The sequence below is a fragment of the Anomalospiza imberbis genome, chromosome 5 (genome assembly GCF_031753505.1).
Source record: "Anomalospiza imberbis isolate Cuckoo-Finch-1a 21T00152 chromosome 5, ASM3175350v1, whole genome shotgun sequence".
In the NCBI taxonomy this organism is placed as follows: Eukaryota; Metazoa; Chordata; class Aves; order Passeriformes; family Viduidae; genus Anomalospiza; species Anomalospiza imberbis.
Genome location: NC_089685.1, coordinates 7135504 through 7162023, shown reverse-complemented (window position 1 = coordinate 7162023; position 26520 = coordinate 7135504). Strand labels below are relative to the sequence as shown.

Here is a 26520-nt window from a genome sequence, read left to right as displayed (position 1 = left end):
ACCCGTGGCTGCCCCACGCGCGTTGTCCGTCCCGGGCCGGGGCGGCGCTGAGCCCGCGGAGCCCGGCCCAGGCCGCCACAGCGGCCCAGTTTTTCCCCCGTTTCCCTTCGGGATTTCCCCCCGCCATCCCCGCCACCCCGGATTTTTCCACGCCTGACAACAAAGGAGGCGGCGGGGCGGCCGCGGCGGTGACTCAGCGCCGGGCCCGCCCCCGGCCCGCCCCGCCGCTCCCCTCAGGCGCGGCCGGGCCGGCTCCGCGCGTGTGGCGGGGCCGGGCGGACACTCCGGAGGCATCGGGCGGCCGGGCAGCGGCCGCTCCTCTCCGTCCCTCCTCAGCTCCTCCTGCCCTCGTCCCCCGCGCTGCCGGGCTGGCAGAGCCGCCTCGCCGAGGTAGGTTCTGTGTCTGCTCCGCACACAAAGGCGATGGCGCGGAGGGACGGGATATCCCAGCCCGGGGGGGCTGAGGGACGGCGGCTCCCGGGGAGGAGAGGCGGGAGCGGCGGGTCCCTGCTGGGGGGCACCCGCGCCTTCCTTCGTGAAGGGAAACACGGGGAGTTCGTCGTGGCTCTGCATAAATTAAAGGGGGAGCAAGCAGGAGGGTGCCCGGGGTGTGCGGGGCCCCCGCGGTGCTGCCGGTCCCGCCGCCCCCCGTGGGTGTCCCCGGCTCGCCGGGGCCGTGGAGCCGGTGGGTGTTCGGTGTGTCCGTGGGGTGCTCGGGTGTTCCTGTGGGCAGCTTTGATCCTCGGGTGACTCTTGCAGCCGTGGGAGCGCCCCCATAGTACCGCGGGATCCCTGGGTGCAGGCTGGCAGGACTGAGAGGAGTGGGACGGGAAGAGGAGTTGGAAAAGCAAATAAAAATGATATATTTTTTTTTCCCTATACGTGGTGCTCTGTAAAATGAACATTCAGAGCAGCTGAACTTCTGGTGTGGGCAGTGAATGTCTTCTTACGGATCTTGAGACCAAGTAGAAGCTGGGAGCGGGACAAGCCCCGAGGAGCTGCTTCTCCCGTGCTCCCACCGCTCCCACCTGGGTCTGTCAAACTTTGCCTCCAGGACCCCGGAAAGTCAAAGTCCCGGTTTTCCTGTGCATTGGGTTGAAAGGCTGCGAAGCTGGCCAGGGAAATGGAGAAACGCATTGTGGGGTGCATGAGGGGAAGGGGTGCAGTACGGGAGCTCTGTGTGCCTGAACTACTTGTTTGCTTCAGCCACTGAATTTTTCATAGCTTAATGAGTTCTGGCATAAATCGATACTAGGCAAATGGGGTGTACGGCCGTGGCTGGCATTGGAGCAGAGTCTGGCCCTGTAAGCCCAGGACATGCTTGTGGCAAACTCTAGAGAAAGGCAGAAACATGTGAACTTGTGGGATTTTGTTGAGAATTCACATGGCCAAACCAAAATGTAACAAAGGGAGGAAAAGATGTTTCTGTGTGAGCACAGTGTGGTCGCAGGGTATAGTTTGTGGTGGGAGTATTGTTGAATAACTCTGGCAGTGGAGCTGCTCAGTGTTGTGGTACATTTGTGTGTTCGCCGAGTCCTGTAGCACCAGTCAGGACATTCAGCTTTCGTTGACTTGGCAGAGGAGTGTGGAACAATGTTGCTGGAAATGAGAATGATTGCTTGTGGATCTGGTGGGCAATTTAGGAGGCATTTAAACTGTCTTTAATTTCCTCGTGATATGAACAGGACACTGGGAATCTGTTGCTTTATTGATGGATGTTTTCCTATGGACAGACAGTGTGTGCTGTGAATGTGATGGCAGCTTGTTTGGTGTCAGCGATACTTGCTTAGGGACAATAAACAATTGTTTCAGCTTTATTATAAAGAACAAGAAATGCCCCATATCTCCTGAAACAAAACCTTTTTTGTCTTAATGCAACTGTGGGCCAATTTCATGCTTGGTGTAGTTCCACTGATGATGGTGGAGTTTTGCCAGGGATGGTTTTGGCAGGTGAAATGTCACTTCTATGTCCATAATGCTCAAGAGTAGTGTCACTATATTGTCTTCAGCACTTGAGTATTGTTAATTAAAATGGCATGCTGATACTTCCCAAAAGTTAGAAGTGGGAGAATCATCTCATCAGGTCCCCATGATACTTTCCCACTTGCTTTCTCCTTTCTGCTTCAGATCTCATATCCCTTAATCGAGTCTCTTCCTTCTTTTTCAGTCTTAGCATCTTTTTTCTCTCTTCAAAATTAAGAAGTTTCTCTGAAGTCCAGTTCACCTCCAAGCATTTAAAGGTTTTGAGACGGTGTTGAACCGTGCACCACCCCTGCACGACTGGGTAAGTGAGGAGCTCCGTGGCAGCTGCAGGGGAGATCTTTCTCGCACGCACTCTCCTTTGCAACCTGATTTGTGTGGTGGCTCTGCTCAGCGCGTTTGCTGAAGTGGCAGATTGTTTGTCAGAGTCACACAGTGGAACAGCCTGGCTTGAGAGACTGATAGACTGGGCTGGGGTTGGGGGAGTCTCTAAATTTTTACACAGCTGCCCATACTCAGGGCATTGAGAAACTGGTTTTTAGAACATTCCTTCATGACTTCAGTAAGGACAGGGAAATTACCTAAAAATTGGGGCAGAAGGAAAAATGGGGAAAAGAGAGAAGAAAATAATCATGTTTGCTAGCTGTGGGAAGAAGAGTGGAATTGTTTAACAAGTAATTTGCTCTAATAGAACTTTGGCTCTATCAAAGTTTTAAAGAAAATATTTTATTGACTAAAGCTATGTTATCTTTGTACGCAGTTAACAGTATTAAATACATGTGGCCAACTCTTAATCTGTTCTGGGACTGTGGTAGTTGTAAACAGAGCCAGTTTCGGTGCTCAGCTTCTGCTGAGCCGTTTTGTATCTGACGTCTCTGTGCTGTACAACTTTGGATCTATTTGCATCTCATAAGGACCCAAAGAGAGCATGTCTGACCCAGCTCAGGGCTGATACCATTCTGAAACAGTATCAAAGAGCAAGATACCTGCCCGGTCTCATTGTGAAAGGAAAGAAAATGCTTAGTGCTTCTTCAACTCAGTCTAAAGTTCGCTCTGGTTTGGCCAGACCTGGCGTGTTTTTCACTGTCAGTGAAGTATGGTTTGCAGCACAACATAATGTTGCAAAGAGCCTGTAACTCTTCTGTGTTTACTTAAAAGGCATGTAAGTCAGGGTTTTGATGTTTTGTTTTGACATAAGACGGTGGAAAGATTTAGATGTGGAAAGAGATTACTTTCACATGCTAACCTGAACATAAAGCTGCAAATTTGATAGGAAAAACATATTTTTATGAGAAAGATAAATTATCTGTTTAGAATTACATTTATCAGTGATACTTCCACTTCCCATGTCTTGCATGCTCTTGCCAGGCTTATCTCCTGGAATGCTTCATTTATATTAATCCTTCTAAAACCATGCTGAAATGGAATACCATGTGTTCCCAGTGTGGGGAAGACACCTTCCCTTTGCAGATGGGGAATAAAAGCACAAGCAAGAAAATGAGTGTCTGTGACCACACGGGAACTGTCTAGTGGTGGAAGAACTTGAACTCATGTGTTCTGAGCTGTTGGCTAGTGTTGAAATGAAAGTACTGCCCCTGCCAGAAGGAGAGGGAGAAGAGAAGAGGCACAGCCCAAAAGGCACAGTGTGAAAACTGGTTGGGTAACCTGGCTGTGATGTACTCAGTGGTCAACTGCTCTTCCATCTTTGTTAGACTGGAAAACAGAAGGGTTTTGTAGCGAGAAGTACTTAAAGAGACAGCATGCACACGAGAGAAGAGAAAAAGGAAAGGGGCATTTTTCTTCTCCTTTCTCTACCTGCCTTCAAATAGTGGGTGCTGTTTTTACAGATGGGTCTCTTGCTGGGTCTTTGGGGAGGTCCTTCATCTGTCCCACTGTACAGTTGTCTGTGAGCAGGTGCCAGCAGAAGGGCAGAGGAGACTTTGCAGAGCCAGGTGGCTCAAGGCAAGGCCAGACTGCCTTTCTGTGACCCCAGCAGCTGGGTGAGGTGGTTTGAATGCAGATCCCCACCCTGAGAGACCAGGCTTGTGCTTTTTTTTCTGAAAGTGTTTTCTAAAGGGGTGGCTGCTCTTCACTGTGATATGCATAGACACTCATGTAGCTGCTCTTCTCACCTGGCTGCTTTTCTGCTTTGGTTTGTTGGTGTGAAGGGCTGAGGGTGTTGCATGACAGCAGGGAGTGGCCTGTGGCAGTTCTCCTGTGGCAGAAATCTTATGGGGCTATATGAGCAGGGAGCATTGGTGTCTGCAAAAAAAGGAAGGATGTGGTCTTTTTTTCCCTTTTCTGTGTAACTCGAAGCACTGGAGCTTACCTGCTACCTCTGTGCTCTGTCTTTTTGGGAAAACTGAAGTGTTTTTTCCTTACAGCACTGTGCTTGGTGCTTGATGGTTATAATTGTGAAGTCACTCCTGTTTGTAACTTTGGTTTCAAAACAACTTTTGTACTGACAGCCTACTTCTTGTGCTTAGGCCAGTGCTGTAAGTTTTGTGCAATGAAGAGTGGGACTCTCACAGGTGGGAGAACAGTGTTTCCAAGATGTGTCTATAAAAGAATAAGTTGCAAAGATTTTGGAGCATTTGTGGGTAGTGCTGACTGCTGGTCTGCGTCACCTTTTAAAATAACTTTGGAAATCAATATTTCCCCCACTGGTTTAGCCTGGATGTGTAGCTGAAAGGGCAGGTTTTGTGGTCACTTAGTGCATTTTGCTTATAGCATAGATCTAGTCTGCAATGGAGTTTACTGAGTCTTTAGCAGGTCTTCAGCTTGCTTAGCTGGGACAAGAATCTTAGTTTTATGAAATCAGTAGGGAGCAGAAATGCAATAACCTTTGCCTTGTTAGCTTTATTTATCCTAGAAGCAAAACTCCTGGATTTGCTTACATTTTTAAAATGTTTTTGACAACATGAAAGCAGAAGGTTGCCTTTTGTGTACATACATGCTCCTCATCAAGAGAGAAACAGTGCAGTCATTGAGGAACAGTGGGATGAATCCCTTTCATTTAGATGAGCTCAATTTCTTTATTTTTACATTTATACTGCAGTTTTTGGCAGCATATGTGCTTTCAGGATGAGCTGTAAAACCTCTGTGCTGTCCTTTAGCAAATCTCAGCCATTTACATTTACAGCCTCTCTGTGTGAGCTGCATTAGAGTCCTGTAGAGAGCTTGTGATGACAAAGCATGAAAAGTGCTGCTGCTATGAGGGGTATTTTAACATCCTGGAGAACAGCCTTGTTGCTTGTTGTGGTGGGATGGATCTTGTGTTTTACCTTGTACTGGGGAACTACTTACCTTTCTTGTAAGGTATAGAGCTGTAACCCAGGAATGCTTCTGGAGGAGAAACTGCCCTCATGTTTGGCTTCACTTGAAGCAGTCCCTCTGCTATCTAGTATAGTATATTTTAGACAGGAGAAACTCAGTCTTGAAAGTGTTACTCTGTAAAGGGGAACTCAATTTGAGCTTCTTTTCCTTACTTGATTATTTAGAGTTCTCCTGTGCCTCTTGAAGGATGTCCAGTTCACCATGCTTGTGCCCACTGGTGCTAACTACCTCACCAGGTCAGCAGTGTCTGCCCTGAAGGGGAGGCAAGCACTGCCAATCAAAGGTATTTCAATAGTCATGGCATTCAGTGGGTTGTCGAGAGGAGGATGATGATGGCAAATAATAGAACAATTCCTTTCATTCCTTGCCTGTGCAGTGAGTGGGCATTTGTCAGACCTCATGTACATACACAGGCTTTTTTTTGTTCTGGTGCTAATAATAAATAGAGTTCACAGCTCCAAGTAGCCAGGACGATGTGGCGAGAAGTGGGTCAAGACCATTCGTGTGTGCATAACTGCATTCCTAATCTAGGCCAGTGCCTGTGCTGGATGCTTCTAAACAAGCTGAAAAGATTTCAGGGAAGCTGGAGTTTATGCTGTCAGCTGGGTGAAGTGCACCTCTAGCTGACTGAAGCACTTAAGGACAGGGCTCAGAGTGAATGGTCTGGAGTAGCTTTGCATGTTAGAAGGACCACAGAGGTACAGCTTTACTGTTTAGTACCTCTGAAGAGTGAGGAGTTTAAGGCAAAGTAAATTTTCTTCTTCCTGGCAGGATGACTTGCTGAGCAGCCCTTCGAGCATATGCACTACCCTGCTATTTGACTGAAATATGTCTCTGCTACCTCAGTTTCCTCTAAAGTGTCCCTGGGGACAAAGATGACTTGCTGAATATCTCTTTGCATTGCTGCCATGTCCTTCAGACTTGCTGCAATGCTTGAGCTCCTTGGGGCCCTTCAAGGAAGAGTGGATGCTTGGCCTCACCCTGAGATGCAGTTTGGGGCTTGGCTGATGGTAGAAGAAAACCAATTTTCATCTGAAACCACTGGGATTTGTTGAGTTTATTTTTGGAGAGAGTAGAGAGGAGAAGTTTGATTGGGTTGTGATTTCTTTTATGGTTCTGTGCTTAGGGGTTTTTTTCCATGCTAGAGCTTTTTGAGGTTACTTGTCCTTGAAGAAGATCTATGACATATAAGGCAAGCTGTAATACACTTGTTTAACTCTCATAATACCTGGCACATCACTGCTGCTCCCTGAAAACAGGCTGTCAGAAATTCATACACAAGTTTGGATGGGAATGGAGGAAAGGATAGGGAAAGAATCATGGTAGTTTTACTATTTTCATTGTCTGGGATTGTTTTGGTATCTAAAAGTAAACCAATCTTTTCTTCCAAGCCTCAAGTACATTTGAGGCCGTCCCGGTCCAATGTGCAGAAGCAAACAAGTGCTGGGGATTGTACCCAGGGTGTTGAGGGTGTGGGCAGTGGGCTTTACCACAAAAAGAGGTCACTTTTGGAAGGTGAGCGTGGCTTGCCTTGGCACTGTCCCACCATTCTCCTGTGTCCTTTGTCACAGTGAGCAGCCAGTGACACAATACCTGATCAGAAGTGCTCAGGCACAGGGAGTCTGGTGTGTTCTGGAAGGGAGCCCTGGCTGTGCAAGGGCTGTCTGTGAGTGGTTTCTTACCACAGATGGCAACTGTGGGAGACAATGACTCTCCAAAGGCAATGTTAGCCTGCTCATTACTTTCTTCTTATCTGTTTGTTCTTTCAAGTACAAGAAGGCTGAGCAAGTCATAAACTTCTTACTCAAAATATGAGCAAACATATTCTTTCATTTTCCAAAATACATTGAAAGCAAACTTTGGAATTCAAGAGAATAATGTCTCTGAAGAGCAGAAAGCATTTATCTCTTGGTTTGAAACTAAATCCTACTGAAAAGATTTTAAAAATATTATCTGAAGTATAGCAACTAGAAAGCCAACCTTGAAGCTTGTCCTGAAGACTGGAGTTTGTGAATGTCTGTGCCTGTCAGTCTTAGGTGGAAGATTAATTTAAAAGGTCCAAGCAGTGTTACAGATGCCATTGTATCAAAACTCTCTTTTGGGGAAGCTCCACTCTGAGTTCTTGGGCCTGTCTTGCTTTGTCTGCAGTTAATGACTGATTCATCTGGGCATAAAGAGGGTGAGGTTAGAGGCATCACCTGGCCTTGTTATATTCTACTTCCTTTTCCTAATTGGGCAAAAGTGCAGTACCTTCAAAGTTTCCTCTATAAATGTAACTTACTGAGTGTGCAATGACTGGTTAGGTTTTGGTTTGTTGGTTGGGGTCTTTTTCAGTGTAGTATGTAAGCAAAATAAAATAGATTTCCTTGCTTGAGGATTTGAGGACAAGTTAGCACATGCAGTTAGAAAATAAGTGTGCCAACTATTGTTTTGTTTTCCAGTGGTCTGAGGGTCCTTCTCACTTATCAGTATTGTAAAGAGACAATCTCTGCCCTGAAGAACTTACAGTTTAAGTAAGGAAGAGCGTGTGAGTGGATATTAGAGACATAAAAAGGTGAAGTATGTCAGTGTGAGGGTTGAAGTGGAAAAAAATTTCTTGCAATGAATACAGCTGCTTTGATGGAGAGACAGATTTTTACTTAAACTTCCACTGTAGCATTATGTATCTGTATAAAGCTGCTTCATTGCTCATGTTTATTGCACTACAGGAAGAAATTTTAGCACTGTAAGCTGCTCCAGAGGGTTCTATATATTTTCCAGCTAGTTAGGGCCTACTTTTTCCTCTACAGAAGCACTAAAAAAGCATCTCCTCAATCCTGGTACCTATTTCCAGGTAACTAATAGGATCAACAGATCTAAGACAACATGTTCATTTAGCTAAATGTAATCCATTTGCCAGTTTCAGCCAAAAATATTGCAGGGAGGAGAAACACTGGTCTGTATAGTAAATCTGTTTTTCAAAAAAAGCAGGGCTTAAGACAAGTTAGACCAGTACTTTTTTCCTAGAAAATTTCCAAAACTGTCACTTTAATTGTGCAATTTTAAAGCAGATGACTAAAACTGGGAGCCAGCTAAAAATGCAGTCCGGGGTCAGGCAGGTCAATGATACTGGGATACCTTTTTAAAGGAACTGGTAGAAGTTCAGGATGGGGAAGTATTTAAGTCCTGGGGGACTTCTTGAATGTTGTGGCAGTGGGCCATATGGATGCCTAAGTAACTCAATTTTTTGCTCAATTTGTAATTCCTGTGTCTGTCTAGTCTCTTCATAATCCATTGCCATGATTTCCTGTGGCTAAGTAGTTCTTCCTTCTCCCAAAACTGTCCCAGTGTTGCCAGCACAGGATGACTGCAGGCAGCAGCTGCCAGGGAGAGGCTCCTATTTCTGTGGTGCTGAGGTTGAGGTGGCCTCAGTGTGTGATGTACAACAGCTTTGCCTCAGAAGGATGCCCAGGTTTCTGTTGCTGTGCCAATTAAGATCTTGGTGTCTGGTACAAAATTCTTAATTGCTGAAGCATCCTCATAGCAGCTTTCAGTAAAGCTGTTTCCCAAAGCATTTTAGTTTTCATTCCCCACCACAGAATTATGAAAGAAAAAGGTGACTGGTTGCTGGAGAACAAGTGATGTCACCTGTTCTACTCTCCTGTGGATTTTTTTTGTATTGATGGAAGGCTTTGTTTTGATGCTTAATTCTTTTGATTGACAGCATCTGGTGGCATACAGGGGAGTGCTGCATGTGTAATGCCTGTTCTGTGCACTAAAAGGCAAGAGTTTAGAATGAGCTTTAACGTAGAGGAATGTGTGCTTTCAAAGACTTTATTCCTTCCAACATTGAAATTGAAGTAATGAATCAAATTGGGCATGGTATGCATTGATAAAGTAGTGCTTTGTTAAATGACTGCTCTAAGGGATTGTTTCAACCTCTTCCTCCCATTTTAGTATTGGATCTTAATCTCTTTATTGCAAGTAACATCAGCACTAGTAGAATTAAGAATTAAAGTTTGAGCCAGCGGTACTCATTCCTGTTTTATCTCTTATGATGAAGAATCCTCAGCTGATTTCCTTCTCGGATGTTATAATTCACAAGGCTTGAGGTTCATCTTTATTTTATTTCCAGAACCTCATTTTGATTTAGGGTATTTTCTCCCCCTAATAGGAAGCTGATTAATTGACTGGTAAAAGAGGCACAGATGTAGTTAATTTATTTTGTAAGTACAGATGTTTTGCGTGTGAGGAATTTGGATGAAGATTGGATTTAGAAGGGCCCAGATTACAACAGCAGTCAACAAAACATTGAAGATCACAAAAAACTTATTGCTGTAAAAACAATGACATAAGGAGCTCTTACTCCTCTGTATTTTCTCCCAGGAAGAGGAGTGGAAAAAAATTCTGTACTATAATATTCATTCATTCAGATTCCTAAGATTAAATGTCTCTGTAATCAATGCACTTTTTTTTTTAAATTTTTTAAAACTTTTTTTTAGACTGTCATAGTTAGGATGAGATGAACTCAGCTCAGGGTAGCATGGTTTGCTGCAAGGGAGGCTTTCTAAGAACTGTAAGAAACGGTCTCCTTGAGGAAGGAAAGGATAGGGAGTTCCACAAGCCATTTACAAAAATTACAAACATTCCAGTTAATGTGGGTAAACTGGGTAATTTTTGCATAGAATTTTATAAAATGTATTTTAAAAACTGTGTCAGGGTAAACACATCTTTCCAATATCTATTTAAAGTACATAAATATTTATTATTGTCCTTCTTTTACAGATTAAGAAACAAAGGCTGAATTGACTTGCCTAAAGCTATAACTAATTAATGCAAGGATAGAATGTGAACTTGGGACTTTGAACTGAGAGAACAACAAACAAGATAAAACACTGCAAATGGAAGCATAATGAAAAAATAATATAAACTTTATATTTCAAGCATAAACTCACTACCCCAATATACAAATCACCTTCCCATAAATGCTTTTAGGCAAATAAGCAGCCTAAAAAGCTATTTCTCACTGAAAACAGAATCTGTTTAGACCAGATAATTTCTTTACTTGCCAATTTTATGCATCCAGCATTACCCCCATTAAGCTTGTTGCTTCTGAGAAAATTCCTAAAGACAAACTGGAATTTAAATTAAATTTTCAAATAATTTGAGTTCAAATGAAGAGAACCAGGCAAATTTAAACTTCATCATGAAAAGCTGCAGCAAAATCATGCTTGAAATTTCCTTTACTTATCTCCCAGGTAGATGGTTGGTGTGAGTCAGCCAGAGCACTTGTACTAAATGTGGGAATGGAGCTGACTCAGAGACAAGTGATTGGCATAATTTTATGGGATGTCACCAACTGCAGCTTCAATAAATGTCAGTTTTTCCTCTGTCTTGGTCAAATGTTAATTTCATTGCAATTTTGACTGAACATAGCAGGATTTTTTTTTTTTTTTTTTTTTTTTTTTTTTGCTTTTGGTGAGTTCCCTGAATCACAAAGACCATCCATCATTATTTTTTTAATGGAAAGGATGGTGGATCTCCAAGCACAATTCTTATTTCTCTGAATTGCATGCCCTTGAGGTGATAGCACAGACATGGTCACTGCACCATTCCAGCGTTTGTGCATTTTGGAAGAACAGTGTAGTCCTGTAACAGGGTTTGGGATTTGTCTCCTCTTTTTCTGGCCATTAATTTGGGAGGAATTCTGGAAAGAATTAATTGCAGTGGTTTTGGTAAATGCCTTTGTATCACTGGTGGAAATTGAGAGATAGGGAGTTTTTAATGGCATTTCTGTGTAATTTTCAGCAATTTCAGACTTTTGAAATGATAATTTTTTTTTCTAAACGTGCTAAGTTAAAATAGAGCAAACATTTTCTAGTTTTCTGAGCTTCTAAATGTCTTCTGTATTGGATGTTGTTTGAATTGCATGCCTTTGCCTGAACTGTCTTGTTTGTTCTGGTGTTTGTGATTCATTTGAATGTGCACCAGCCAGCACTTGAATAATGGAAAGCCTAAAGTAAATAAATGATAGTGCCTGCTAGAGAATCAAAAGGTTCTACAGTGAGCTGTGGTGCTCTTTAGAACAATTTAAATATCTTTCTGTAAACAAACTGTTGAATAAAGAGTGGTTGAATGGAAGCTGAAAAGCTTGAATCATTCAAGTTTGGGACACTGAGAGTCTAGACTAAATTTAAGTCTTATTACTTTGAAGTTCTTAAAAGGGACTATAGGGCATTCTGAGAAAGGCTTTCTTTACCTTTGCTTAGGGTTTATAATTTAATCTAGGGTTTGGAGGTCTAAACTGGGTTTATTCTCTTTGCACCAGAGTTAGTTTCCTCCCATATATGGCAATTTTTTAAAGGTCAATGGGTTGGGTTTTTTTTTTCTTAAAGTGAAAGATGCTTTAGAATTTAGATGCCAATTCTGTAGTTAACAGCAGGAAGTTTGTAAAATGACTGGAAGTGTTTCTTGAAAGAGTCTGAAATATTAATAATGTTCATCACATTGATGGTATGTTCTTCTAATAGAAAAGGTATTTGTATTTTAAACTGGAATAATTTTGGCTTCTGGGGCATTTTTTGTTTGTGGTGGGGGGTTTTGTTTTGGGTTGGTTTTTTTGTGTGTGTATTTGGTTTTGATTTTTTTCCTTAAATGTGCCCCAGAAGCCAGAACTATCTTACAGGGCACCTACTTTCAGAAAGAATGAGGCAGGTAGGTACATTAGAGTTGATCCTTTCATCATGTTTGATAAATTTTGAAAGAAAATGTAAGACTGTAATATTAGACTGTAAAGAAAGTGAAATATGAAATAACAAAAAAGGTATATCTGTTTGTACCATATGTATTTCTGCTACATCCTGAAGCTGTACACTTTCTATCTGAGCTGCATGAGATAAGTTTGTGTGAATCTTTCACTCCATCATCACAAACTCAACCTCTTTTGTGTTGCGTAACTGTTGTCCTACAGTTCACATGTGGTCAGTGTGGTGATCCTCCAGTTTTGCCTTCCATAAACCTTGGTTTTGTTTTTCTGACAATTCATTTCCTGTTGATTCAAGTTCTTAGTTTATTTTTTGTTGTTTTTAACATTCTGCCAAAGGCTGTTACTTGAAATTGTTGTCTGGCAGCACCGGACTGAAGCTTGTCAGAGCCTGGACTCCTGGCACCTTTCATTGCTCAGCCACCAGTTTACATGAAGTTTAGGGGAATTTCATGGAGGCTTCAAACCTCTTAAAAATTTGGCTGATACTGGCCAAAAGTTATGGGGCAGGTTGCATTTACCCACTTAGGTTATCATACAGGAAATTGAAGAAGGTTGTTTAATGTAAATTCATGACCTGGCCCTGTATTTGCTTCTTGGTTATGGAACAATTTTCCTGAATGTGTTTTTGCAGCTCTGCTTTTACCCAGGGAACTCCCTGTGGTGGCTCTGGTTTTGCTAGAGCCATACTGATTTCATTAAGATGTGGGCATCAGAACGGCATCCTAGAGTTGTCCTACATTTTGTGTAAATGCTTTGCTACATGGTTGCTCCCTCTTTAGAAAGGCTGTTGTGCAAGCAAACCACGCCGATTTCCTTCAGCATTATTTAACTGGCAGTTTGTGGGTAGCGAGTGGGGAACAGTAGATAAAGATTTTGTTCTTGCTGACTTTCTGACCAGTGCACCACATGAAATTTTGTAAAGCTGGAGGTGGGGAAAAAACCCAGTGTGTTTCAGTTGCATTATTTGGTTACAGCTGTAAAGGCTAATGTTCGTTTATTACTTCCTTCTAGAAGCTTTCTGTAACTGCATGAGCTATTCCTGCAGTTCCTGCACTGCAATTCAGTGACATGTGCATCACAAAGGCTTGAAAATTGGAATGGGTTGGAAACTCCTGTTATTTCCAATTATGTAGTTGTAAACTGGCTGCACTTCTTTGGGTTGAAAGACTAAGCATTGATTTCAACATACTGCTGGGTTGTACCACAGGGAGATAAAAGTTGATTTTACAGGAAGTGGAAACTTAGACATGCTAGTATGGAACTCAGTAAGCCCATGGCGAATATATGTTGGCTGCTCACAGATCATATCATAAAGCAATTTATTTGTATCAGTGGCCTGTCACATCATGTAGGATTAATCTTTGCTTAAATAGAGTATTTTTATTAAGAAAAGCTAATGCAGACCTGAGCTTGCATTCTAGCTGTGATATCTCTGTGGGCCAATAACCACATGTTTTATCTGGTTTTCTTCCCAGTGCACGAACATGCCTAGTGAGTAGCACATGAAAACCAAATATAACAAGGGTTGATACACTTGGCCAACTTACAGAGCATAAGGATGTCATTTTTTTTCTGCTTCCTGCCTTTGGTTTTTTTATTTGAAATGTATCTATCTAATTTCTTTTTAGCAGCCTAGGTAAGGTTCTTTCCCATTTCATCTGCAAATTAGTCTTTCTATGGGTATGGATATGTTGAATGATGAACTCAGCTGTTATTTATTTATTTTTGTGGTAGCTTTTTTACTTGGCTCTTGAAGGAAGTGACATAGTTAGTTTTCCTTATTTTCTTTGTACATCAAGGAAGGTGAGGGTCACATTCTATAGGGGAGGAACAAAGAAGGATGTCAGAAATACACCACTTACCACTATCAATAAAACTTTAATTAACTAAATGTTCTGTCTGGCTTCTTGCCCATGTAATATATAAAAATCAGAGAGATTCTCCTAATTCATTATTACTGGTTATCAAAAATACTTATGTTTCCATTTACAATAAAGCCTGAAGAATAATTGGCTGACAAGTCTCAATCTGCAAAGAAAACTTGGTTATTCAGGTTATGCATTTCCCTACATTTGCATGTTTGCACTAGTGTGCTGAAGATTTGCCTTTATCAATCCAATCCATATTTAAAATTGCCTTCATATATGCAAAGTATGAGTCCCATAGCAGGATTCCTGTTGACATTCTTGTAAGGTCTGCCCAGGGTTTGTAGCATCACAGAAGGGTTTGGGTTGGAAGGGACTTTAAAGATTATCTATTTGCAACCCCCTGCCATGGGCAGGGACACCTCCCACTAGAGCAGGCTTGGTCAGTGCTCCATCCAGTCTGGCTTTGAACACTTCCAGCATCATCTAGATTTGCTATAGTATGAGGGAAGCCATCTGCAGAAATCCTGGGAGAGGAGAGCTCCTGTTGAGCAAAGCCTGTGCCTTGCCTTCTCCTGTACCATTAACCTGGTTTCTCTTGATGTGATGTCTTGCTGCAAGTGCCGTTCACCAGTCAGTCAGGATTTAAACTGTCTGAGCAGGAATTGGGCAGCTGGGCTGCCACTGCAGATGGTGTGACTCATCTTGCCTCCCCTAGGAGGATTGAACCTCCCTGCTCCAAACTTCTGTGAGTTTAATTCCCAACTTTTTCTGCTGGAGACCAGTAACAGTTTGCACACCTGTCCAGAAGGGATTGAACCAGTATCAGTTTTGCCTGCAAGTGGATGTCCTTTGGCTGCATTTACAGTCGTGTAATGAGAAGGAAAACAACTCTGACTGCTTTACTTTTTATTTCTGAATCTTCTGGTTTTTGTCTCTAATCTTCAGGCTCAGACAATAAATGGGGTTTAACTGTGGATCCTAACACTGAGCTGATTAGATGCAGATCTGTGATCAAACATTGAGCTGTCAGAAAGGAGACTTGCTGTGCTGCTCACGATGAAGCAGTGTCTTGTTAGATACCCATCAGACAAACCACATGTCAGTGTGTTTTTCCAGAGCCCAGCGGTCCCTGGGTGTCATCCTGTGTGTACCACAGGAGAGGAGAATGCAGGGACAGCATCCACACCACTGGAAGGGCAGCCCCAGGCACCAGGCAGGAGCTGGGACTCCGTCAGCTGCAGATTTGCTGTGACTCTCCCCCAGTTACCCTCTTGTGGGTTGGTGCTGTGGAATTGGGGGCCCCTCTTTCCAAAGGGTCATCTGCATCACCTGCTGCAGGAACTGGTGGGACTGTGCCCAGGTTGCCCTTGTGCAGTGTAGGTGCTGGCAGACAGGGGTGAACTCCAGGCAGCATTATCCACCACAGCCTCCCCACAACGGCTCCTTGATTGCCCATTTCCCATAAATCGCAGATGCTGTCAGAGAGTCTCCTGGCTCTTTTCTTGGCAGTGTTGTTGCAAGAAAGCATTTTTAGTAGCTGCTTTTCACCATCAAACTGATTATTCTGACATGAATCAGAGCTGACTTAAATGCAGGTGAAGGATGACTCCCTAAACCGGGGTGTCTCTGCCAGACCCCAAAAGCAGTTGAGCTTTCTGCCCATGAGCTGTCCTGAGCTGCCTTACATCATTTCCACATCCCAGAGTGAGGTTTGCCACAGCTGATAGCAGCCTGTCCTGACAGCCTGCAAAGGGTGGGGGAAAGAAAACATCCTGAAATCCCACTCCCTACAAATTGAGAGCCCTGGTAACCATTATTATCTTTGGAGAGCCAGGACTTCTTTGGGGCACAGGAAAACTCATTGTTTTCTTCCAGCCCATTTTTTTAATTCCCTGGTTCACCATTCACGTAAATTTCCTTTTCAGTGGTGTTTACATTTGTAGCTTTAAAAATGTGGGAAAGGTTCTGTCGTGGCAGGCTGTAATACAGTGCAAGTAACTATTTCCGAGCTGGCCTTGCATTGCCTCTTGCCCTCTCATCTGTCATCAGCTCCCTCCTGTGTTTTGTGAAGTTTTTGCTTCACTGCTGAGAGTGGCACAGCAAAAAGTGAGCTCATAGAGAGCTCAAATTACTGTTGAACCAGTTCAGGTCTGTTTAATGGAAACCTTCCTTCTTCAAACCCTTTCACACTCCTTTTACTTGAGTCATAAAACTACTTCTGTTTGAACTTAGTGAAAGCAAACCCCAAACTCTTTCTGTTCTAGTTACAAAACACTTTGATTCCTCTCCCTGGTTTTGTTTCACATTATTTACTGAGCTCCTGCTGGAGTAGCGTCTTGGGGTAAAAAGACACTGCTTCTTAGCCGAACAATTTAAATTTTTCATCAAGGGAGATGTATAACCAAACTCTTTGTGAAATGAGTTAGCCATCCATTCTACTCCAGCTCCAAGTAGGAAGTTGGATCATTTCAAAACCCAGGAGAATTTGGACACGACAGGGTACGTACCTATGCAATAGTACTTCATCAGCTGTGGACATAAAAGAAAACTTCTGGCTGGTTCTGGCAAAAGCTGACATAAATGTATGATGTTGGGTGTTTGTGTGCATCTGAGCTCATGAGACAAGGGTGAATTTTTGCATGTTATGCTGAGTAGTGGTGCGTGAGCATCAGCCCATATTTACAAAAACTGTGCTACATGTCTTTTCCATTTGAATTTTTTTTTTCCTGAGGCAGAGATGTGCCAGGATCTATTGTTGATCTTGTTAAGTAAATTCCATTTCTCCTTCTGTGTTCTAGTTTTGCTTTTTGGGTTTCTGTGCTGTTGGCTAACTTGTTAGCGATGCTTAAGTTTAAGGGGATCCAAGTTGCACAGTCAGTCATGTGAAGAAAAAAAAAATTGTATTATGAGTTTTTTCTCTGAACTCCTTTTGTTGCTTTTGGTTGTTTTTTTTTTTTTTGAGATGGGTGATACAAAGTTACTATGGCAGGGTGTGGACAGCTTTTTAAAATTATCAGTCTTGAATTTATGCAGGAAAACCTTTGCTATCTTCTGCAGTCAGAATTTCAGCAAACCCACTATCACTGCAGAATCATTTGGGTGTGGATTCTCTGCACTTGCTGTGTTTGACTTTCACAAGGATCGGTACATATCTAAAAACATTTAATGAGAACTAGTAAGATATTTTAGCCCTGCAGACTTGTTTCTCTGTAAGCATTCAGCCAGAATTATTGAGATCAATGGTTTCCTGTGTTTTATTAGCACAGCAGTTTCAGCTGGTCCTGTAATCTCACATTTCTTTTTATAACTATTTTATAAGGAGAAGGACCCAGTTAAACCAGTTCAGGTTTCTCTGTTGCAGTGCTCTAATGCTTGCTCTCATTGTAACAAATCTGTCTTGGCTGTCCATCTGCTGTGCTTCCCAAGCCTCTGCCGTGTCTCCCTGGCACACCTGCATTTGTGCCAAAAGCTCTGCAGTCATTTAGGCAGCTGTATCTTTTTGACCATCTTTGCCTCCTTGTATCCAGATGTGTAAACAAAAGTGCACAATCTGATGTTTGCTTGGTATTTTTGAGCCAACACGGGCTGAGATTACAAGGTGGTTCCACCTCTCTGTGCAGGACTGCTCTAGGCACTGAAATCTCCCAAGCTGGAGCTATGTGTCCCTCACACCCTGGGGACAGAGCAGGGCTGGTGCAGGGACATGGAATAGAGAGTGCAGTGGGAGAGGGGGTGGCAGCTGCTGCGGGGTGATTAGGACAGCTTGTGCTATCTGATATAGGGAGCCAGGTGGTTTCTGTTTGTTGCCAGTAAAGGGAGGGGATAAAAGGTGGGCAGGCAAGAGGGGCCATCCTCTACCTGCATCCATTGCCCCAGTGCAGGTAGCTCAGATGTAGCAAGAGGAAGACTTTAGCTCTTGGGGCCTTGTGCCTCAAATATTTGCTTTCTGCTTCTCCAGACCAGAAAATACAGGTGAGCAGAGCCTGAAGGCTTCTTCAAGACCTAAGGCTGCGGGGACTCTGATCTTGCTCTGATACCTGTGACTGGTAAAACTGTGCCACTGTGGTCTTCTCTGTTCTGCTACTGAACTGGTGGCACCAGGAGATGTATAGGAGCATCCACTACCTTTGTCTCCATGCAGGAATCCTGCCATTAGTGTGGTACAGGAGTGAGGTCAGGAGAGGGTTCTTTACATTCTCAGTTGGGGTGGTAAGTCTTAGGTGCTCGCTGTGAATTCTGGATTGGCATAAACCTGTTGTAGGTGGGATTGCTTGGTCTGTCCATGTTATGATTCCAAGTATTTCGTTGAATGTATAAATGGGGGTAGGTCTTTAGGATTCTACATGTCAAAACATTAATTTTAACTGGACTAGAAATACGTAAAAGTAATGGTGAAAAATATTATTTTCAAATTAGTTTTAAATAAATGTGTAGTTTAGCCATAGTGAAATAATTCAATCTAACAGCCTTCCTTACCTGCCCCATTCTAACAGCTTCAGGCTTCCCCTTTATTACCTCTTGAAATTTACTGGTTAAGCGGTCAAAACCAGTTTTTATTTTTTTTTTTAGAAACAAGCAAAATGTCTCAGTAATCTTTCAAATTCAGAGGTATTTTCTTGATTTTTATTACATTCAATGAATTCTGCAACTAGCTATTTTAATTCAATAAATAGTTGTTCCAAAGCTGAGAAAGTGATGAAAACTCAGGAATGTGACTAAGATAGAAAAAGACAGCTCTAGTAGTTCTAAAATCTGGAATCAGGACCAAAAATAATCAATTTGTGAACTTGAGGTAATAATTACCTTCATAAATTTTATCTATAAACAAGATGTCTGTTCTACTTTGTGCCCAGCCTGCTTCAGGGGGTTTTATCTAAGTAAATAAAATCAGTTTCACTTTGATGCTTTTGTGGACCTACTCTGCCTTCACTTACCTCTCTTAATGCAACGCTGATAGGAATATCAGTTGAAAGCGTGTTCATGTAGAACATTAGAACTGAGTAATTTTCCATGTGTAATGAAGAATTTGGGTAAAGTGTGTGTTGTATGTGACTAATTAGTGGTGCAGTTTATCTGCCTCTTCAGCAAACAAAAGGCTCATGTTACAGCAACCCTTCTGCAGAGAATAGCAATCAAGATTTCTGCTTAAATGATTTTCATCTCATAGCATCTGTTCACTTCTAGAATACAAATCAACACCGGTGTATTCTCCTGATACGTCTTCTTTGAATCCTTTTTAGCTGAAGAGAAAAATGGAGGCTTGGCATTCTTTTGAGCCTGCATGTTCTTTGCTCTTGATGTAAAACAGTGAAACTCACAGACTGCAAGCTTTCGATATGCAGATGTTGCCCCTGGCTGTGCAAGAAGATATTTAGATGTGCAGATCATGAAGAAAATTTGTGGTCTTTTAAGGAAAGATTACACTTGGTAAAAATGAGTTTGAAAATTGAAGCTTGCTATGACTTCTTTCTTAAATCTAATAGATGCCTGGATAGAGGGAATTACTCGTAAGAAGGAAGTCATAAAACTGGTTCGAATTAGATTTCAAAGGCGAGGGTTATGTTGGTCATTTAAAGCCTTGGATTTCTCACCACCACCAGAGTCAATAAATAGCAACCTAACACAAGGTTTTGGCAAAGTATGGTGTGCTATGTAAAGGCCCGTTTGCAAGTTAAAACTGAGTGATTTGGGATCATATTTAGCATCTGTGGCTTGTGCTGGAGCAGTAAGTACATGGGAGGAGATGGCTTGTTCTCAGCGGTGTGGGATGCTTGGAGATCCCGCTGAAACGGAGCCATTATTTTATTTATGCATGTTTTGAATTGGCCTTCAAATCCGAGTTGGAGAATGTAGGTCAGCTGCATAGTAAGGCTCTGGGTTCTGAAAAAGATTTCCAGTCCTGTCCCAGTGCCTCTTTCCAGTACCCTTTGGGCTTCATTAACAGTCTGCTTGCTGGCTGCCTCCAGCACAGAGGCTATTAGCCATCTGACACTCCTTTGCCCAGGGGCAGCATGTTTGCTCAGTAATGAAGGAAATGGGTACCAAGTATGTAACATCTTTCTAAAGCTGTTACAATTTCCCTACCACCACCATCTTTACTGTTAATCCAAATATTTGTTATTATCAAAATCACAGTAGACTAAATAACATTTTCAATTCCAACTGGATGTGAATGCTTCCAGGATGCTACAAGGCAGTATCTTAAGACATTTCTATCTGAATACAAAATCTGACTGATGGGAGAGGAAAGAAGGCACTGCTAATGAGATTATGAAGTGAAATATTGGCAAATAACACGAGGCAGTATCTTAAGACATTTCTATCTGAATACAAAATCTGACTGATGGGAGAGGAAAGAAGGCACTGCTAATGAGATTATGAAGTGAAATATTGGCAAATAACATTTTCTATCATGGAGACTAGGGAAGGAGGAGAACAATTTATGCAAAATAAATACTTTTTTTAACATCTTAATTATGGATTAAAATTTGTAGTTTAAGCAGTGGGATTTAATTACTTAGCTGACTCAGATTTTATAGTTAGTCTGTGGAATAGACTGCATTTGGGATAAATATTCAAAACATAATTATTGCAAGAATTTAAACCAGAAGTGGGAAGGGGAAAAGGAATGGAGAGAAGTAGGAAGCAACTCTCTGTAAGGCTCTGAGACTAGGACTTGTGAGTTTAATTGAGGGTTTTGTTTTGCTTACGTTGAAGCTTTTGAGGCTTTTTCAGTCAGTAATACACACCTTCTCTTCTGAGAAGTCAAGGATCTCTGACAGACAACTTAACCAGGGTTACCAAATGAAAACATATCCTCTGTAGCACCCACCTTCCATTAAATTATTTCAACATCAAAAGGCTTTCACTGAGGATAAGTTTTCTTATGTTTTGCATGGTCCACAGTTCACTTTGGTTCTTGAATTCTTCATAGGGCTGTCTGCTATGAAGCCATTTCTTGCCTTGGTAAAAAGTGGGGGCTTTTTGCTTAGAAAACATTTGCACAATGGTGGTGTCTATTAAACATAAAATGCTTCTGAGATATCGACTGGAAAAAATATCCATGAATAAAAAATGAACCCCTTAAATCAATATTATTACTTTTAATTCTCTGCTTTCTTAATCTTGCCTGTTGCTTTTATTCTCTTTATTATCTTTCCATGATGGTGAAGTTTTCTTTTCAAAACAGGCAATGTGGCCCTGATAATCTCCATTGCTTTGTTTCATCTGCAGCTCACACAGTAATGTGATAGGGACGTTGGGAGTTACAATTTCAGAACTGTGCATGCAGGTAGTTTGTCTTTAAAACATAATTTTTTTCCTGCCCCTTGCTACTACTTGAGGTTTTTTGCCATATCATCTGTTCTATTTTACTGCTTTTTATTATTTCATTTTACAGTGTCTTACATAGACTGTGAACACAAAGTAAATTGATAGCTTCTGAATCAGAGGCTATTACAGCATTTTCCTGATTAGATGAGGCCTCCTTGCTCTCACTCAGAAAAATCTTAAATAATCCAAAGCACTTTAGGTGGAAGAATAGTTTTAATAAAACTTACCCTGTGTTAAATACCTGGAGATTTTTGTCTATCAGCAGTCCTCACTGGTGTTATTAAAGTAGAGTTATTAACTTTCAGATGTTCACTAAGGCCATATTTCATTCATACTTCTCTTCAGTTTTCTTTTAGTCTTTTAATAAAACGGCATCCTTAGATCTTTGTCACATCTGGACTTGTCTCTTATGTGTGGAGGATAGAGGTGATTTAGTCTCTTAATTTCAAAGTCCCAAATATTATGCTAAGTACACTGGCCAGTGTTCATTGCAGCTGATAGACCTTCCCTGGAGGAAGGCTGGTTCAGTAGTAGCAGAGGAATGGAGATGACAATGAGAGTCACTGGGCTGGAGGAATGGGCAGGTGTTAATGCTGGGCAAAGAATAGCAAAGTGAATAATGGCCAGGTAGTGAGAGTGACCCTCCAGCACTGACTTCTGTTCAGACTAATGTTGTTATTCTTTCTGTGATCACAAAACTTGATTCTAATTTAGTGTATTCTCTTCCCCTTCCTTGTTAGCATGGAGGTGGTCCCAGCTGGGGGTGGCAATGAGCCCACGCATTGTGCAAAGTCAGGGAAGGCTGCACTTCATTGCTGCTGTGCCCAGGCCCATTTAATAAAGTTTGAGAGCATGCAGCAGCAGTGTGTGCATTTAATGGTGATAACAGAGCCTCTTAGGCTTTAAATGCTCTTTATTTCCAGTGCCATGACAGGGTTTTGATCTAAGGTTTACCTCAGCATTTCCATTATAAGCCCCTGATTTCAAGGTATGGTCCTGTGCAGCAGCCTGGTTACAGAGGACTTAGTGGGAAAGGATTTTGTCAAGATAAACAAAGGGAAAATTTTCAACTCCTTCTGAAGTTATGTAGAGTAAACATATTGAAAGGAAAGAAAGCCTCCATGTGTGTGATTAAAATGATATTAGATCGAGTTTGAGGTGTTTGGAATAAGAGGCATGTCTGTAGTAGAGTGGGAACGTGGAGGGGTTAAAGGTAGAGTGGGACAGCATTTTCCATGAGGTGAGGACTGTGAAGTTGTTGGCACTGATCTGGAGTAGTAAACACAAATGTTAGCGAGGCTCCTGCAGTGAGCAGGGGCTGGAGTGACTGTAAATGCTGTTCTGCTGGAGTTTACCACCCATATGCCGGGAGCTGTTCCAGCCACAGGATCTGCCTGCAGAGCTGTTTCTCTGCATCACCATCTCCATGAGATGGGATTGCTGATGTCCTCTGGCTCAATTTATTTGGCTTGATGCTGGAATGGTGTCTTCTGTTTGTTGGGAATTGTCTCTCGTTTGGAAGGGAAACTCTTGGATCTCTACTGGTGGCATATTTGTGACTTGTAAGAAACTTTTCTGTGACTGTGAACCATGTGCTTGACTAAAATGTAAGAGGAAATTAGTGGGACATCTGGCCTTTGTAAGGGTCAGACTTTCATTTTTACTTTCTTGGCTAAAGTTTCATGATTTCTAAGTTAATCTGAGTTGAGTGACCTTTTGAGTGGGGTAAAGCCTATCCTGCCTTTCTTTTTCTTTTCCGAATTTAAAAAGGTCTCATGGATCTGTGAAATTGTAATTCCTTGTGCTGTAGAAGATGGTCATTCCTTGCTCATACACTCAGATCTAAGCACACAATAGTTGGAAGCAGTTTGTGGTGTTAATTAGTGGAAAAGGAAGACTTGAGTTAATCAGCTCCTAGTGAATGAAATCTTAATGGTTGTACTGACAGATTCCAGTGCTGGCCTTGTGGACTGTTGTAGGATTTCAGCAGTGTGCAGTGATATTCACTTCCCAAATGAAAGTCTATTAAAAAAGAAGTACTGTCTTTGCATGACTTCAATTCTAAATTACCTGTATTAATTTTTAATTTCATATTTTTAATGTAAATTAAATGAATAATTGATCTAGATCTAATAAAGCAAATGATATGTCAGATTTTTAGAGTGAGAAGGGATCTCTGGTACTAATGCTAAACAGGCTTACATGTAACTCAGCCTCCAACTTTAGTCTGCCAATCAGACTTTGTTTTTCACATATTTTCTTAATTGTTTGCACATTCAGGGAAGGTTTTTTACAAGAAACACTGTAAAAATATCAAATGGAAGTGATTCATCAAGACTGTTCTGATTATTTACAAAAGCAGTATGTGTGCCTATGTATGTGCATATGTATCTGTGTGTTTATGTGTATGTTTTAAACCAGCAGGCCTTACCCACACACAAAATGTAATCACATTGTGGTTTTTTGGCCACATTTGTGGCCAAGAAATGGGCTGTTTATTCTCTTTTTAAGTCCATTTGCGGACTTAAAAGGAAAACAAATAGATGTAAGCAAGATTGACACTTGAGATTACAAGGAATTCTAATACGCTCTGCCAGAGTTAGGGTCATCTTTTTCCAATGATGTAAAATTCACGAGTCTTATCTTACAGTTTAAGTAGGCAGGATTTGAAATTACTGCACATCTAGAAGTGTAAGAATTAGTGAAATGCAGAAGGGCTTATTTTACAGAGCTCACTTTGGACTTTCATGGTCCACTTTGAGTTTCCTGTTCTACCTAATTCCTTAAGTAAGTTGATTTCTGATTTGGATTTTTTAGTATTTTTTTTAATGTTCACCTTCTTACAAAATAAGGAGGCTTTATGTCAGCTCTCCAGAGTGCCATGAAGATAAATTGGAGCATGTTAGTGGATGAACACCATGTTTCTACTCCTGACTTTAGTCCTGGGCTACCATGATAACCAGTCAGGTGGGGAGAAACTTTTCCAGAAAGTGACACCTTTTGTGTATATATATATTTCCATAATGCTACCAGCTATAACAAGGAAGTGTTATAAATTCAGTTTATGAACCCGTGTTGTGTGTGTAGGCTTGCAAGGGGAGCCCTTCTGCAAGCTGACTACCAGCACAGGTGCATGCTCCTACATACACGGTGCAAAGCACTGCAAAAAGGCTCTGGAAACTTGAAAAAACACTGGTGTCTAATGAGAAACCTCATGTGGATTTCAACTTATATTTGATTTGAATTTATTTAAATAACTGTGAGAACATGTGCTACCAAAGCCACTTTTCTCAAGACCTAATTGCTTTTAAGTCTTGAAGAACTCATCTTGTGGATGCACGTCTGCAATTCTAAACAGCTTTAAGATAAATGTAGATTAATGAAATGTCTTGAGAGTACTTGCCTATACATGCACTTAACCTAATGGATGAATAACTGATTATATGAATGTTTCATTACAGAGAGACAGAGGAGAGTCTAAAGTTTTTAATTTAAATTAAGAAGGCTGGGACTGACTTTCATACGTGTCCAAATAGTATTCACGTGTCTCCTTGCTAGGAGTCTGCCACTCATTTACAGTCTGATCTCATCCCTCTCCAACAGGAGCAGATGGAGATTCTTGAACTTAGCCCAAATTCCTAGAAGTCTCTGCACTGACATTTTGTAAAGCGTGAGAGGAACTGGGAATTTGGATGGCAGAGGGTGCAGTAACAGAGAATGGTACAAGGATGAAGCGGCAACACTTCCTGCACATCTTTCAGCTGTGTGACAATGACTGTGATTATAGAATATCTCAGTGTGGCAGAATAAATGCTCCTGTCTTGCCATCTAGGTGAAATCTGACATGGATATTCTTTGCTTGATTTTTATGCTCCCCCATCACCCCCCACCCCCTTTTAATTAGCTCAAATTTATCATTCTCAATGACATTTCCAAATTGGAACATCCTGATACTTGAGTCTTTCCCTCTCTCCTCTCTCGTTCAGATCTGTATGGGAATTTTGGCTATTTTGTGGATATTTTGAGGCCTGTACCAAAGATGGGTGTGAAAGCCACATGCAGATATTTCCTATTCCTCTTTCTCTGGCACATGCCTGCCTATTTCCTTGTGGTCCTGGCATTGCTGCTCCCCTCTGGGGGAACCTGGGAAGGAAGGCTCAGATCCCAGGGGATTTTGAACAAGAACATGACTGGTTCTGCTACCCAGTGTTATCTAGTGGAACAAGCAGAGATGAGTGTGTGTATTATTGGAAATAAAATAGAGGGGGAAACTTTGGGTTGTTATATTTAGTTACAATAGCTTTAACATTTTCCACATGGAAACATGATTCTGCCTTTTTTTAACAGGCAATTCTCCCTTGCAAGTCAGACTGCTAATCCCGTTTGCCCACAGCTTTCTGATTGAGTTCTTATTTGCTTCTTCAGGGGTTGGAGATTTTGTGAGCAATCTTACAAGTTGATTATTCATAATTTAAAGCAAAACACTAAAGATAAAAGAGAGTGCTTCTAGTGGAGTAACTTCTAAATACAAAATCCTCTTGCTTCTCTCAAAACATTAAATATTCACACCAGGAAAAGTCTGGAAGCTCTTCTTGAAAATGTGTGACTTCAGCCTCTGTGCCAGCAAGATTTGTGTTAGAATGAAATTGCCATATTGTGTCTGACTACAGTTGTCTCTGTATTTAATAGGTGTCTACTTGCATGGTAGGCTTTTCAAAGGAGAGCTGAGCACATCTTTTATGCATTAGTAACATTTAATTAGTAGCATTATTTTAATATGTGGAAAACCTATGTCTCTGCATGTGTGTTAAATTGCACACTAAGCTGAATTACTGCTTTGCAAATCATTTTCAGTTCGTGAACTCAAAATTGTTCCCCTTTTTCTTTGTTTCAATTTTTCAGTTATTTGTTCCACTGTTCAAATATAAAAGTAAGATATTGTTAATTAATGCATTTTAAGTCTCTGGGACTGGGTGACAGTATGTAACAGAAGATTGAAGCAGGAAAGGGAATTACTGCTGGTGAGTGATTAGATGGATGCTGCTTTTCAGTACCTAGCAGGAAAACTGGCAGATGTGTAGGCTGCACACCCAGTATGTTTAGTGCAGGCTGTTGGAGTTAGTATCTGTCATACCCAGCTCCGACAAGCATGGACCAATATTGTGTGCATCTCTCAGTGTAGGAGTCCTTCGCTGTCTCTCACTGCTCCCATCCTTCTTTGTCTTTCTCTGTGACAAAATAGCCAGCACTGAGAATGGA

General features: G+C 41.7%; 1 protein-coding gene across 2 annotated transcripts in view; it reads left to right on the top strand.

Annotated features, from left to right (window-relative positions):
• Positions 1-247: 247 nt before the first annotated feature.
• Positions 248-26520, top strand: part of FAM107B (family with sequence similarity 107 member B) — a 59139-nt gene continuing 32866 nt past the window's right edge. The window contains exons 1-2 of one of the 2 annotated variants that reach the window (XM_068189529.1): positions 248-390; positions 2168-2284. The gene's annotated coding sequence lies outside the window, so the exon portion shown is untranslated. The remainder of the gene's footprint in view (positions 391-2167; positions 2285-26520) is intronic. The other variant, XM_068189530.1, reaches the window with a different exon arrangement.